At 26.5% G+C, this 17,187-nt stretch overlaps 1 protein-coding gene across 1 annotated transcript in view; it reads left to right on the plus strand.

Moving 5' to 3' along the window:
- The first annotated feature begins 2,976 nt into the window (after positions 1 to 2,976).
- Positions 2,977 to 17,187, plus strand: part of LOC119680762 (putative fatty acyl-CoA reductase CG5065) — a 36,612-nt gene continuing 22,401 nt past the window's right edge. Inside the window, exon 1 of the mRNA XM_038093728.1 lies at positions 2,977 to 3,094. The gene's annotated coding sequence lies outside the window, so the exon portion shown is untranslated. The remainder of the gene's footprint in view (positions 3,095 to 17,187) is intronic.

Below are 17,187 nucleotides of genomic sequence, written 5' to 3' on the forward strand. Positions count from 1 at the left end.
CAACTTAAACACTATCATTTAAATATATTAACATATATACTATTATGCAAGATATTTAAAATATTGTATAATACTTAAACAAAAAATAATTTAATTAATAAGTGCAATATTTTAATAATTTGTCTTTTTTGTAATTCCCTGAACTTCATTTAGTATAATGAACTCGAGTAGATATTTGGGAAAGTTGGTTGTAAAGCAATAATATCTGCTTAAATTAACAAAAATATTAGATAACTATTTAAATTCACATTATACATACTTATCATCAGTATTAATCTGGTTTAGTTCATTAAACTTGAAATGGCAGTCATGATCTGCTTGACTTTCATATAACTTTCATATAATAATAACTTTCAGCTGTTTTCTGAACTATGCGAGAACCTATTAGACTTTATACTTTAATACTGCAGAATGAAGCTTCTCAGCCAGTAACGAATACTCTTAATACTCGTAAGATTGTTGTTTTTTCTAAATAGATAACTTTTATTTTTTTCTAGTCTTCAAATGGAATTATTTATTATAACAGAATTTTTTTGAAAACAAAAAATAGATTATTCTTCAAATAAATACAGAATCGTTTTCAATACATACATAATATAAATAATATAAATTATGTTTCAGGAGTGTTGTTCGAACAGTTCTGCCATATATTACATTCCTTTGATAAACATTTAATAGAAATATTTGCCCAATATCGGCATGACGATCATTTTTTTTAAATTTATGTTCAAAGTTGATATCCACCCCCATTGGTTAACAGTGCCTATAAAATTCTATACCCTATATTTTTAAATTTATGTATAGTTGATATCCACCCCCATTGGTTAACAGTGCCTTTAAAAGTCTATACCCAAAACAAATATGTTTTCTCACGAGTCGAAACCGTAAAATCGTTATTGGTTCTAGAAAATTGATGTTTCATTATATATGTTGATATAAAATTATTTTAAATATAATATATTATAACATTTGTAATATATTATAATATATTATTGATTTCACCATCATCATGTTGAATCTTTTCCGAGTTAATGCATCTGGGCATTTTTAGTCTTTGATAGCTGGGAGAATTCTGCACGGTCCAACACTTCTCATTGACTTATTTATGTATTCCTCAAAAGCTTCGTGATTATTCGATAACTGATCTAAGATCTACGTGGTTAGAGATTATTCCGAGATTAGATAGTACTAAGTAGGGCAGCCTGTCGGTTTTCACGAATAGCTTCAGGGCTCTGTCCCTCATGTATTTTTTGATCAAGTCTATTCTCTTAGTCCTTTAGCGTGTCATTTGTGCGGATATACCAAGGCACTTTAAAGAGTCTTCGGAGAGCCTGACTTTGAGCAACTTGTAGTTTCTAGATAGTAGAGTTGGAAACCTTGCTATACGCGACACACCCATAGAGTAGTGCTTTTACTTATTTATGTACATGTATATTTATTATTTAAGGCTTCATTATATTTATGGCTTTTCTATTTAAATTAAGAACTTAATTCAATTCTGAAACTATTTATTACTTATTAAAAATTTATATGCAATAAATTTTGCAATAGTTTGTATAAGAAATCAGCTTATAGAAAGCACAAATGATTGTTTAGGTATCTTTAACTAAGTTGACGATATTTCTTTTATCCTAAAATGAGACAATTTCAAGTAAGATTAACCAAGCCTTCATCCTTCATTATTCTTTTTGTAAAAAGAATTAATAATTAAATAATTTGATTAAGAATTTTATGTTCTATGATAAAAAATTTATTTCCAATACAAGAGAGTAGTAATAGTGAGGAAATGTTCAAATCCAAAATAAATTATTCAATCAAGCAAATACATGACTTGACCATACAGCTCATTTGAGTACTTCCAAATAGTCTGAAAAGCTTGGAAAAGGATCTAGTTTAGTTTAATTGCCCGTATTTAATGCTTGACTTGCAAGTGCTAGGAATTAAATGTTGTCAACTTTGAAGAGTTGCTGTCATTTACTTTATTCGAATATAGAGTTTCATCAATTTTTGCTGTTTATTCATAAACAACCACTGCAATTGCTATGTTTTTAATTAGAACTAACGCATAAGGTACAGCTATATAAATTAAAGTATTCATTTTCTATTCTTTGCAGAAAACAATTTGTTGAGCTGGTGTATAGCAAACAGATTTGAAACTAAAATATTAAGAAATTTTTTTAAGAGTACGGGACTCACACCAATATAAAAAAGAGCAAAACTATTGCGCTGACGCCTAGTCATTGTATTCAAAACTGCTTTAAGGTTAGGCCTTCAATTATGTTTAATAATTTCAATTTAATTGAACTGAAACCTAAAAATATATATAATAATTTAAATTTAATATTTTAATTATAAAATTGAAAATAATTTCTGTTTTGGTTTTCGGGGCTAAGAGCTTATTTTTTTCAATAGCAGGACTTTTGTTTCTTCAAAAACAAGTCAGGTGTTAACAACACGCACACCTGACTTTGCCATTGCAACACTAAATAATCACGTTTAGGTAAAACAATTCCATTGATTAGATTTAAAACAAACAGATAGATTACAGCAACCAAGTAAGCCAATTTCCTTGCCTCGGTTTTAAAAGGCAGGCGCTAATCTTTACGGGTGAGTGCGACTCAACGAACTACGACGTTCAATACAAAGCGGAATGTCTGTAAGTGAAGGCTTGCGAAAAGGTCTGAATGTCTGCTTGTGCAGATGGCGATACAAACGTGGCGGAACAATCGATCAATTGATCTATGATGCTATTAGGTTTATGGCAACAACACTAATGTAAACAAATACTTTACAACAACAACAGCAGCTTATTTAGAAGCAGGTTTGAGAAATTTTTGTAGCACACAATTTCGCGGGTCGTATTGCTGGCTTCGGAGCACTTCGTGTTTTTGCAGTGGTCTTCGTTTGCGTGCAGCATTTCGTTTGCATTCAAATGGGCTGGTAAACACTGGCAGATCGTTCAGTTTATAGTTAAACGTCGTGTAGAGTAGTTTGTCTGCAAAGCCCAAGCTTTCAGTGCTTCTGATTTAAAGTTAAAGAAATTTTCGGTCGAAATTCGTGCAACTGCGAGCTCTTTTACTAACAACATTAAAAAGTGAGTGTTTTTTCTTTAAAAAATAAATAAATTATTTGGCTTTGGATGCTTTGTATCGATCGGCATAACTAGTTTATGATCCTAGTTTGGTCCGGTGCTTTACCGAAATTTTATTTCAAGTTTTGAAATAATGTTTTTTTATTCCCATACATTTGTGACATGGTTTTAAGTGTTAAAAATAAGCGCACGCTACACAAAATATGCTATTGCATAAATTAATTAAAAATCTTATAAAACTATTTAAGTGTGTCAATAGTCCGAATTAAAAAAAGTTGTTGCTATGAAATAATAAAAAACAAGTTGTGTTGTTGAAATTAGCTTAAACAGTAGAACGACTAACTTGTTTTGCATTAATTAAATAGAAATTAAATAATATTGTTTTTCTGAATATAATTAAAAAATTATATAATTAATGTTAATATTGTCTTGAAACGCAGATCGATTTCAGATTAAATTTTTGAGCCACTTAAAAGATTCATGGATAAACACAAGCTTACTTCTTTAGCTTTTCATAAGAGTAACTGGGGAACACTTTCATTATTAATTTTTATAAACACTTTAATGAATATCTGTATAAAAAATTTTATTTAAAAGTTTCAAAATCTTGATTACTATAACTATAACTCTAAGTTTTAAATTTGGCAGGACTCGAGTTCATTACGTGGTACTTGCAGTCTCAAAAACAAAAAAAAAAATTTTTAACGATTACTAAATTACAAGAATTATTTCCAAGACCACTGATAATGGGTATTTGGCAATACTCAAAACAGTTGTATTGTCAGCCGAAAATTTAATGAATTAAAATAATATAAAACGAATTGTTGTTGTTGTAAAAAACCTCTATTCGAAAAACCTCTTATTTAATTAAATAACAGAAAAAGATTTTGAGTTTAAATTATGAATTTATTTTTTCAATCAATTTCTGTTCAGAAATCTAAATCAATATCAAATCAATATTTCAAATGGATAATTATACGTCATTGAAGTACATTACCACTACTCCTTATCGAAATTAAGAGGGTATTTGAAACTTTGTTGCATACTTTCGGGAATAGTTGTTTTGGTACGTAAATCTAGTGAGGTTATAATTTACATACTCGTAGTATTTCACTTGTAGTTTTCAAATTTACTACTAATTTAAAAATTCAACCAAAGTAATAGTATATGATAATATTAGATTAGAACATATACTATATATTTACATTAGCATATAGTATATGAAAATGTTAGATTAGAAATGTATGCATTTCATTTATACCCTTAATTCAAATCTTTACAATAATAAGAGGATTAAGAAAATTAAAGGATATTAAGAGGTTACTTATAGTAAATGATGTTAGTTATCACCCGAAGTATATTTATAAGCTAATAAATAATTATTTCCCAATGATCATTCTTTCCAAAAGATCATTCTTTTCAAATGATCATTCTTTCGATGTAATACAAATAATCATTATTTCTAAATGATAAGGATATTTTTACCAAATATAATATTTTTATCGAAGTAAGCAGTAAGTAATAAGTAAGTAAGTAAGTATATTATTGACGATCACATAGGTTAAAATAGGTGATAGTAAATCTTGAATAGATTTAAAGCATATAAAACATATTTATTGCTTAGTTTCTTAAGCCTAGTATTTACACCAATTTCGCACGAAAAATTGACATAAAACTCTATATAAAAATATGTTCCTTAAATTTTGACATTGTAGAAAAGTTAATATAGAGATTGTTGGAGATTGATCCCTTGATTACTCACTAGGCTTTAGGAAATAAAATGGATGTAAATTGGCTTAACACAAAAAAAGTTAACAAGAAATCTCTACTGAAGATGGCCTGAGTTATTTTGTATTTCGCTCAGGTTGCCTTTAAGCACTAATATCTTTATTTAATTAAGGAATATGTAACATTTTTGACGCTTGATTTTTGAAGATCATAAATAAAGTTTTTTTTAAACTAAAATGAAAGTTTTTGATCAACTCTAATATCTCAAATAGCAGTATTTTTTATTTGATCAAAATAACGTAGGGCACCTCTAAACATAAATATGGTAAAATTAAAGTGATTTATTCTCGCTTAAAAAAGAAGTTTGATTGGCATAGAAGGTAAATGGACGGTGCAAAATCGAATAAATAAACTCCCTCAGGGTTATTCAGAGAATCACATTTAATAATTTATTTTTTCTATATCACAGTGATTTTAATTTAATGCTTTAATCTTGTGGTTACGAATTTGAAGATTTCACTTAATTATAAAATTGTTTATTACTGAAGATATGTGTGGATTTTCACTAGTTTTTTTTATTAGATATTTATAATTTGTTAAAATTTATGTAAATAGAATATAAAAAATTTAAACAAAATTATAATTAAAAATTTTTTTTATTTATTATCGCCCACGTTTAGAAATTTTGTTGACTTTTTTCTAAGGTCGGTATATTTTTTAATAATAGATTGTTTTATAGTTCAATATTCAATAATATTTTACAATTCATTTGCTCATTAATAAACAAATTTATTTGTAAACGAGAATATTTAATGTAAACAAACCAGTTACTGCAGTGAACACTTAAACTATACAATTCTTCTATAAGATCTCTCTGTACGATTTCTTAACATGAAGCTCTAATTATTTTTTCCAGTGCGTTATTAAGTCTAAGTTATACTTTAGAATAGGAATTTAATGATAATTGACTCCCTTAGTTGTGATTTTAGTAAAAATATATATGACCTTTGCTTTTAACTTAATTTTTTTTATTTTTGTTTAATTAAAATTATATCTTTTTAGATGTTTTTGCAAAAAAAGAAAAACAAAAACAAACACAATACTTATAACAATAATAAACAGTTTAAATAATATATACTTCCTTCTTAAGTTTCAGTGTGCCAAAACGATTATTTAAAGATTTGTAGATCTGTTAAATTACAATAAAACCGGGCAATTAAATTGTATTTATTCTTATCTAAATGGCTAGGGAAGTTGGGATCCATTCCCGTAATTAAGTCTGTGTGCCAACGCACTATGAATCTGCCTAATATGTTACGCAAGTAATTGAAGTAACCAATTACTGAGTTGTTTTCATTTAAGTCAAGAGCAGGTCATGAACTCTCCGCTCGAGCGATTTCACTATATTTTGTAATCCGACCATTTGATGCATTTTGACTTCAAAGTTGCGTTTTAATCGTGTCTAATTTTTTACCTTGCTTGAAACGCTGTTGAAGAAATTTTTTATTGTTTTATCATTTGATTATAAAATATTTAAAACTCATTTAAGGTCGTTTTTCAGTGGATTTACTGTAGGGGGTAAAATATTTTTTTTAAAATTCGTAAAAGTCAATCAATGCACGATCTTAAAAAATTATATATTCGCACCATATAAAATTCCAGTTATTTTAACTTATTCAAGCGTTTCACCATTTTTTCTACTCATCTTAAAGGTTATGATGCTTCATATCTTCTCTGAAAGCGATTGTGCAATTTTTTTAATTTGTTGCAACGGATTTTATTTTTCAAAATATTTAATCATTTACATATTTTTACACTAAAATTCAAAATTAGTTACTTTTTGACAGTCCAATAACTTATAAACACTTTTTGGTGATTGATTGTTTATGTTAATTAATTTACAAAGTTTGCTTTAAGCATAAGTTTGTACTTAACAATTTTAGATAAATATTTGACTGTGTATACACGTAGATAATTTACTAAGATATATGTTCGAGAAGTAACATAACCCTGAAATTTTACAATCGCAAAACAAGTCAGTTGGTTTTGGGTTTGTCGATAATTCATTTCCCTTCATACTGTGGCTATTAAAAATTTACAAACCGTTTTTATAATTAAAGTTCTTATATTCCAATACAAGAAATTTAGTTTCGAATAGAAAAAGAGATCCGGCGGGTAAAAAAAAATTGGCTTTGGTTTTATTGAAAAACAGACAAACAGTCTTTATGATTAAAATTTTTTTATTCCATAACAAGAAATATATTTTCGAATAAAAAAATGGATCAAGCGATAAAGAAATTGAATTTGATTTTATACTGAGGCTACCATATAAAAACTTACAAACAGTAACTATAAAGAGGTTTTTCGAAAAATACTATATAAAAGAGAACTACAACAACAACAATTTTTTTTTTTTGCATTATTTTTATTTATGAATTTTTGGCTGACTATACAGCTACTTCGAATATTGCCAATTACCCATCATCAGTGGTCTTGGAAATATTTCTTGTATTTAATAATTCGTAAATAATTTTTTGAGACCGCAAGTACCAGGAATCGAACTCGTGCCCTGCCAAATTTGAAGCTCAAAGTCAGCGTTCATTAGCCAACTGACCCAAAGCCGTACTTCTCTTTTATGTTCGTTCACACATTTTTCTGTAGTTTTGTTAAATTCAAATCATAAACCAGCTGTAATTGAATTAATTAATTATATTATATTTTTAATTGTCAAATTAAAACAGTGGTTATAAGAAAGGTGAATAGTGAATTTTTTTGGTGTAAATTTTGTGAATGTGAGTAAATGAAGCGATACTGGAGAACCACTTAGGCCGTTAGTCCATTGTGTTATGTTATAAAAACTCAAAGATTTAAGGATCACCTTGAACCTGTAGCAAAATCTAAAATGCTCTTTAGTAAGTTTAGTTTAGGAAGTCCTGGAGCTGGCCCAAATCCTTAAAACAGTAAGCCGCTAGCATGCTCAATCACTGTAGCACATACGCTGAACAGTAGCAAAGCAGATGTGGGGCACTTTCATCGTCCTTATTCAATTAAATAAGGACGATGAAATATGGACGATGTGACAACAGTGACAGGATTGATGAAGTGGGAGTTGAAATCTTCTGTCATGGGTTCCTAAACTGCTGTGATCCATCAACAAACCTACCATAAGACTGATATTTTTCTGAAGCATCTCAATTTGATTCCTAGATTTTTTTAGTAAATTGCGACAAATTCGCTACGTTTTGGGTATTTTAGATAAACCTTCCTCATAATTGTATGAGTTTAAGTAAGATATAGATTTACTTTGAAAATATTTATCATTAAATACACTTTTCTATTATTAAGAATATTTGTCTTTATTTAATTTCTTTCGTTATTTTCATGCAGCTAAAGGGAAGTTTATTTAAAAATAAAATCGTTAAAAATCAGAGGGCAAGCTCTTAACGATAAGGACCTCTAAATAATTGAATGAAGTCTTTACATACGTGTAAAGGAAATATTGGTATAGTCATTTTCTTTCATATAAAGACATATTCACACCAAACAGAATAGGCAATATTTGAATTATAACTGTCGGAAGTATATGAAATGAATATTAAAAGGCGTCATTTTGACGGCTTTCACTAAAACCTGCGCCTTTAAAGTTTTTATTATGCAATGGATTATAGAAAAAAAATTTTAAAAAATACAGTAAATATACATAGTCTTATTAACATGCGCTCAAAATCATGAATACCTGTCTTAGATTTCAAAGGTGTTTGTTGCAGTTTGCTGAAGTGTATGAAAAAAATGCTAGTATTACTATTTCTTTTCTTTTAGGACTGGAAACAGGTTAAACAGAAATGGGTTTACAACTTCCTGCCCTGACTTGATCGAAAGTTAAATATTATTGCCGTTATTCGGCAATATCTCAAAAACTTTTGAATAGTTTTTTTTTATTATTATTTTCAGATTAAGCGAACTGATATACTTGAGAAACGGCACAATTTCTAGGTTCTTCCTACAGATTTTTTAAACATAATATTTTCCTTTTTGTATCTTTTCTACAAGATCCTACAATGATTTTTTTTAAGCAAGGAAGTTATATTAAATTCAGTTTAAAATTCATATCGTTGACTTACAAGTTAAAAATTATTATTAATTGCCTTTGGACAAGTGTTTGGTCGTGCCTATTTAAAACCAGTCCACAATTTCATCATGGGAAATGTGATGTTTTGCTTTTTCATAGCGGGTTTTGAATTTTTATAAATGCTCTCGCATTTATTTGTTTTGTAATATTTTGTACATGATATGAATTTCATGAAAAATCTAAAATATTATTTTATAATTCGAAGCTTTTATTAATAGTTCAGAATGCCAATAGGCTAGAAATGTGTTTATCATATAGTTTTTGAAACATTTGGTTTGTATATATAATTATAATTATATATTATTAAATATTTATAGTTACATCTAAATTGTGATATTATTAAAAATATAAGTTAACTATATTTGAAAATCAAATTAGCGAAAATCTTTCCTATAGGGAAACCTCATTTTTGATATAAATTGTATTTTAATGTCACTTATGACGGAAGTGACTATTATATTTAATAGAAACTAGCATATTTGGTAGAGAGGTTATGAAAAGTAGTAAACTACAACAACAAAAAATCTTCTTATATTATTTTAATTAATAAAACGTTAGTAAAACACGCATCCTGAGTGATGCACACACTCATTAAAAATAAGACTCTGATCTGGTATCGCAGTGCACCTTAATGGTCTACGCATGTCCTTTATGGTTTGCCAGCATAACTTAATTACTAATCTTAATTAATCGAATTTTTGAATGACTAAAAATTGTTAATTAATGATAAATAATTTCCTAATACTGCCAATAAATGTAACAGTCTGATTTTATTTTAAGTAAGATACGCTTTATGTTGGAACAGAATAAATATCTTTTCAATTAAAATAAAATTAAAATAAAAATATTATAATCATAATAATATTATAATAAAATTAGTTAATGTTTACGGTATAAACTAAGAAATTTTAAATTGATTTTTCTTCAGATTCTCTGCGTTGTTTAGTTCACTTTTTTTATCTTCTCACTTTGGCTTTACGATTTGCCTAGCATCACTTTTGAAATCTTTCGGTAAACATTAAAGATTGAACTTATCAGGTTCTGATCTATGAACTGCAGCAAACTAGAAACCTTTAAACACCAAAATAATAAACCAGAGTAATATATTTAAAATGAACTAGCTTAATTAAATAGCTCGAATAGCTTAACGAATTGTACGAGACTACAGTATTAAAATAAAATTTTTGTACATTTAATTTCTAAAATAAAACAAAAATTATTAAATAATTTTTATATAACTAATTAACTTTTTATTGAAACTACGCCCCACAGTGTCTGTGTTTAAATCCCATTAAGGACTGATCTAAAAACATGCTTTAAAAATTAAAATATGATTGGGGGCACCATGTCAGGAATAAAGCTACAACCGCTCCTTAAATTTGCAAAAATGTCTGCTATAAAATCCACTTGTTATTGGAAATTATGTGTATTATTTGAAACACAATACTAACTACTAGCTATTTTTGCTTAAATGTATATAAAAAAAAATTACTTTGTTTAAAAAATCTTGCATTAAATGCATGCTTTATAACATTTTTAATAAAAAATTTTTTATGATCTTATCAATCTGCAAAAAAATAGTAAAAAATTATATTATAAAAAAATCAAATTAAAAATAGTCTAAGTATTAGAAAATTTAATGCAAAGTACTGTTCAATTTAATTATTATTATTATCCAAATTAAGATAAACAAACCGAAGATAAAAATTGTTACTGGTACGTTTTTTTAAAAAAAAATAATTATAATGTTTCCTTTTGATAGTAAATAATATATATATAATTATTATATAAATAATAATAATATTAAAAATTGATTAAAAGTTTGAAATGCTTAATATTCAATTGAAACTATACTACTATAAATAACACAAGAGTGGTATAATCATTGAGTGATGTTTGCCAATAACATATATGTGCAGTACCATATTGAGATATATAGACTTTACAATCTAGGGTACCCAAGTGAAGATCATATTGTGAAAAATTTATGTAAAAGGATAATAATTAAGGATAATAAAATAATTTCGATATAGCATAATAATACAAAACAAGACTTCAGTTAAAATGTCAAAATATAGTAATATATTAATGATTTTCAACTTCAGAAAAAAATTGTTGTTCTATTTATAAACAGTTCCACACTTCCTTAAATTAACTTGTCTAAAGAATTCTTAACTCCTGGTGGAGTGCTATGGCACATTATAGTAACTGAAAATCCGAAAACGAATAGTAATATATTCCGTTCTCGTTACCATAAAAATGGTGGCAATATATAACTTTTTAAATTCTGTTAAACTATTCATTTAGCTGTAAATGATAAATAAATGCTGTAAATCTACGAGTGCTACCATAGTTTATAGCTACTCCATTTATACCAGTTCAGGTATACATATAGCTCCAGACCGGAAACTTATTTTAAAATTAGTTTAGTTAAAACTACTATGTAAATGGGACGACTTTCTGGGTAATTCTTAGTGTAAGAACTGATACCATATATTTGACGAAAATATAATTTATCTTTAGTAGAACAAGGCTAAGGCCGTTGGGCCTTCCAGAAGGTGCCCAAAAATATTTATTACCATATCAAGAAAATGGGTTTAGTTTGAAACCGATGAAACTTCTATGTAGTATTTAACATATTGTGACTACATATTTGATTTTGTTTTAAGCCAGTAGCTGGGAGCTCTTATCCATATATGATATGATATTAAAACATTATCAAATTAAAACATTTTGGTGTTTATTTGAAAAACTGAAAATTTTATATTTGATCTACTAGAGATTTAATACAGTTGGACTATCTAAAAACCTCTATTATACTCTATTCTTAATAAGGTCCTTATAATTTTATTAATTCAGTTATAATTATATCATTATAAAAACTTGATATTGAGACAAATCATTATTCTTTCTTTTATTGGCTGATTCAAGAAATGACTAGCGGTGTATATAAAGCTTTTAATTTGAAATTTATACTTTTTATTTGTTAGGATTACAGATTCTTTAATTTTCGCAATTCAGTTTCTATAAAATATTGTACGTTTTTGTTATCGTAGTTAAGAATGTCTTTATCTTGGCACTATCTTTTTGAACTCTTATGATTTCGTTTCCTGAAGTGAAACATTTAAACATTGAAACGTGGTGCATATTTTTTATTAAGTTATCACTATAAGTACGTTAATACATATATATTTAATAATATAAATTCTTGTATATTAACATGTTACTATAAAAAATGTTACTATGACTAAAATAATTTTCATTTAAATGCGCATATCTGAATTCCATTAAGTAACTTTTGTATAGCCTTGATTAAGATCAAGAACTTGCATATATTTTGAAACGACTTTTAATGGTTGGTGGGTGAATGTTCGAACTTCATTAGAAGTAAAACTATTTATTGATTATTAAACTAAATTTTTTTATTTAAATTTGTATAATTTGTTTATTTATTAAACTTAATTTTTTACACTTCTTATCCATATTTTGTAATAAAAATAACATTTTTATATCTTTATCTTTAATTTTATCTTAAATTTGATAAGTATCTATGAACCGAAAATGATTTATATATTTTTCAATAAATTCTTGAAGTTCTTGGAATTACAAATTTATATTACACAAATATACCATAATTTGTTTTTATACTTACGTTTCTAATGATTTTTGGAAAATCCAAAAAAATATATAAATAAGCTTAAATGAGATTTTAATGCTTCGCTTTTTAAGAAATGAGTTCAATTACCTCTTATTTGGGTCAAACTATTTTGAACCAAACTCTTAATACACACTTTAAAGTCTACCAAAGCGTAAGAGCAAATTATATTTAATATTAGTGAGATACTAATATTTTCTATTAATTATAAATATTTTTTATGTATTGTTTAACAATTAAATTATTTCTTAATAATTAATTAAAATTAATCATTTGAAGTTTGAGCCTGATTTCGTTGCACTCCGTTGTTCAGTTTTTATCCGATAACTTTATATTCATTATGTTTATTGTAAGTAATACTAATTAATATTAATAATAATAATAATAATAAATCAGTTAATAAGCAGTATTTCACCGGAAATCTATCAACTATGTTACACATATGTTGCGCTTATTTTGAGTGCCTCGGAGTTATGTTCATGCACTTTTTAATTATGGCCTTTGCAGTATGTTGCAACTCTGTTAGATGTTAAACTTAAATAATTACTAAAGATGTTGTAAGTATTTATGAGCACCGCAAATATTGTGCTAAAGTGTGAAAAATCTGACTCAAAACAAAATTTGTTTGCTTTCATTTAAAACAATCTTTAAGCAAATTTTCGCCTGCAATGTGTGCTCCTCTTAAATATTTGTACTATGCGTAGAGTTTTAAAGATGCAAAAAGTGCGCAGAATATAAACATTTGCAGAAATAATAATCTTAATGGGTTTTTACTTGCAGAAAGTATGGGAGTGGCTTGAAGTGTCCATTTTTTAAAAATATACATATATAAATATTGCTTTAAAATTTTGTAATGAAAAAATAATTATAAGATATAACCTTGTACGACTTTATTTAGTATAAAAATTTTAATTTCTTATACTCTGATTAAAATATAACAAAAAAAAATTGAGATATTTTAAGCTATATTGTAGTAGTTCTCAATAACACCCGCCTAACCAAAACATTTACTAAAAGATTCTTTCAGTAGTGTGATTCACTAATATTCAGGTACAAAAATCTTCTTAGGAGTCTGTAGGGAGGGTTGCTATCCAATAAATTTGCACGAACGCTCATATAGCGTTCCCGCATGGATATACCTTTGGCATCTTCCAGGAGTGCTAAAAATAAATTTTAGGAAAATTTCAAGTGCTATATGGAAGTTTGAACAAGAGTGATCAGAGTGATTTCATATATAAAAATAATTAAAAATTTTTTATATTTTAAAAAATAATAAGGTTTAACTTAAAGTTTATACTTTTCACCTTTTTTATTTGTCTTTAATATTAACATTAGTTAATTAGATAACATCAATTAATTACTTTAATTATTTATTTGTGAGTTAACGTTAAAATTAATTTTTAAAATGGTTTTTATATATTTTTTAATCTGGTTATAGGTCGCTTTTTGTTAAATAATTCAACATTTAGTATTTTTTATTATATTATATATTTTGACTCTCTTTGAGAGTCAAGTCATCAAGATCACGATCAAATAAAAATTAATATTACTTAAACTAAACTATGTCATCCTCTTTATTCTATCGTCTATATTAATTTTTAAATTTACTAAGAATAAGGAATTTGGCTTCTAAGTCCTTCTTATTTATGTTAAGAATTATATCTAAATTGGTTTTAATATGTCTTTGTGTAGGTGTAGCTTTATTATATTGTAGTCGCTATTCTTGATTGCGTAGAAAAGACTGGTATCGTAGGTTGGGTTGTTGTAGCAGTTTATGAGATGGCTCATGGTTAGAATATATCCACATTTGGGACATGTTGGCTGTACATCCCTATTGAGCAAGTGGATGTAAGTTAGGTTGGAATGCCTTAATCTTGTTAGTCTTAATCTTTTTATGATGCGCTGCTGAGAACGTGATAAGATTGGTGGTAGATTAGGTTTGTTTTTGTGTTGGTTAATCAATTTATAGTAGTTAAAGTAGTGCGTCGAAGTTACAAGTTCTTGTGTAGAGTTACTTTTCTTATATCCTTTTTTGTGTGTTTGTTGATACAAAATGTGGGAGATTTTTCCATAGCTTTGCTAAATTTGTTAAGAAATTCGTTATCTTTTATATCTATAACTATATGGGTATATAATAGCTTTACATTTTTGCTACTTAGTAATATTTCTTTTACTCGGAGTATTAAGGGTTCATCTGCCGTATGTTTTTTATGGCATTTAGAGATGAGAGGTTGTTGGAACAAGTGATTATTATTTTTCTGCTAGATATTAGTTTAATGGCTTCTTCGATTGTCGTAATTTAAGTGAATTGCAGTCAATTTTTAATCAGTTTACCGTCTTCGGTTGTGATTGCAAAGCCATTGTAATAATAATTTTTTTTTTCATATTCAATACAAAAAATTTTGTTTCGCATACTGTCAAAAATCAAAATCGTCTTCGATGAACTTATTAAAGAACAAAAATGTGGGTGGTGAATACAAAGTCATACCATTTTAATTGATAAAAATCATTCCAGATGCCCATTCCCCATCTTTTATGCACCGCTTTTGTTTTTGTTTGGAATTAGCCTCTAAAATGATCTATTTATACTGCTTTTGTTAAAAAAGGCTGCCGGCGTTTTATAATAGGCTTATTACTTATGGGAGACGATACATAATAAATGAAATTTTATTAAAAAAATAATTTAGAAACTTGGAAAAGAAATTTTCAGAGTTTTAAAAGTGATGAGGGTTTTCAAAAATTAATTAATTTTGAATAATTATAATTTCCTATTCCATTTATTAAATAACTCAATTTCAGATATTCAGGTTTTTGATCGAATATTTTGCTCATTTTAATATTAAAATTAAAACACTATGTTTAAAAATTTTGTAAATGTGAAAATTGCTTTTTAATAATTAATTTTCGTGAAGTATAAATTAAAAATGAAGTAATTAAAAAAACTTATAATCTGCTTATAATTTATTTAAAGTAAAGGAATCATTGTATTATTTGTGTAACAAGTTTGTTACTTAAGTCTATCGTTGCGACTGCTGTAATAATAAGTATTTTAAGAATTTTGTACTGGAATAAACACGAATCTAATTGATTGTAAATAAAATAAACAATAAAATTACTTTAAATAAATTTTGTTGCTATATCTAAATATATTTTTTTTGTAACCTTTTTTGTATAATTTTATTTAAAGTAGAGCATGGCTCTAGCCTCTTCTGCTAAGTGCTCCGAATGTTGTTTGGCATTGAAAATAAACTGTGTTAAACGGCGTATTCATTTACTTCTATTATACATATATATGTATATATATATATATGTTTTCATTTCATTTTTAAATATTTTTTAATAAAATTTTGTATTACTAAACTTACATATACATATAGACAATATGTGATGTTCACTTCAATAAACTTTAACTTGTTTAAATGAAGACTTTGAAACGCAAATGATTATAAAATTAGGTCAAAGTGCAAAATATAAAAAACAGAGATTATAATTTTATATTGCAAAAAAAACGAGACAAATGAAAGAAGATGAAAAGCAAATAGAAAATATAACATTTTTAAATATTAAAAACTTTAAAAATAATAGTTTTATAATAAACATATTACATAATAAACATAATTATAATATAACATATAATTAAATAAATATCAAAAGTAAAAAATACGTATATATATATTTACAACTGAATTTCGCTTATAAATCAAAGAAATTAAAATTTAAAAACTTTTATTTGTAACTTATATACATATATATATATATATATGTATATATATAAACATATATACAGTGGCGGCGCTAGGCGTCAGCGATGTCGGCGACCGCCGACGGTCTCGCGCACTTGATGAATATTTTAAACAATTTGGGTTCATATATGGCATTAATCATATCTGAACTATATCCGAATGTTTATATAGTAACCACAATGATTAAGACCCACTTGAGAAGTATAATGATCCAAGAGAGACTATTGGCAATTCTATAAACTGAACCGAGTACAGCAACTGGTGCAAATTATGATATAATTTTAAAAAAAATTGAGTGTTGCTAAAAGTAGGAAAATTAATTTATTTTTATTTGTGTTTATTTTAATTTGTTTAGTAATAATAGTTTCATACATGCTTTCTTGTATTACTGAATGTAATTTATTTACTTTTATAACTGGATAATAAAAGGGCCCCGCAATTCTGATGTCTCCAAAGTCAGAGATGGTCTAGCTCTGCCTCTGTATATACAATATATGTATGCAATGTATACAATTATAACTTTATTATAACTTATAATAAAATTATATTATTAATATGCTATTGTTTTTAATTTTTTAGTTCATAATACCAATATTAATTTTTTGAATCATTTTTATAAACGTAATAAATTTATATTAAAACGAAAAAAAAAATTATTATTAAAACAAATTTTATTTACATTACAATGGTCAATAATCAATATTTCTATTAAAAACAATATATCATATTATTTGTATACGCTATTGATATTTTTACTTAATTATTTTTCATATTCCTATTTTCAATTCAAGTAATTATAATTTTGTGCTACATTATCATAATTATTGAGCAAACTACTTTC

The sequence above is a fragment of the Teleopsis dalmanni genome, chromosome 2 (assembly GCF_002237135.1).
Source record: "Teleopsis dalmanni isolate 2A chromosome 2, ASM223713v2, whole genome shotgun sequence".
In the NCBI taxonomy this organism is placed as follows: Eukaryota; Metazoa; Arthropoda; class Insecta; order Diptera; family Diopsidae; genus Teleopsis; species Teleopsis dalmanni.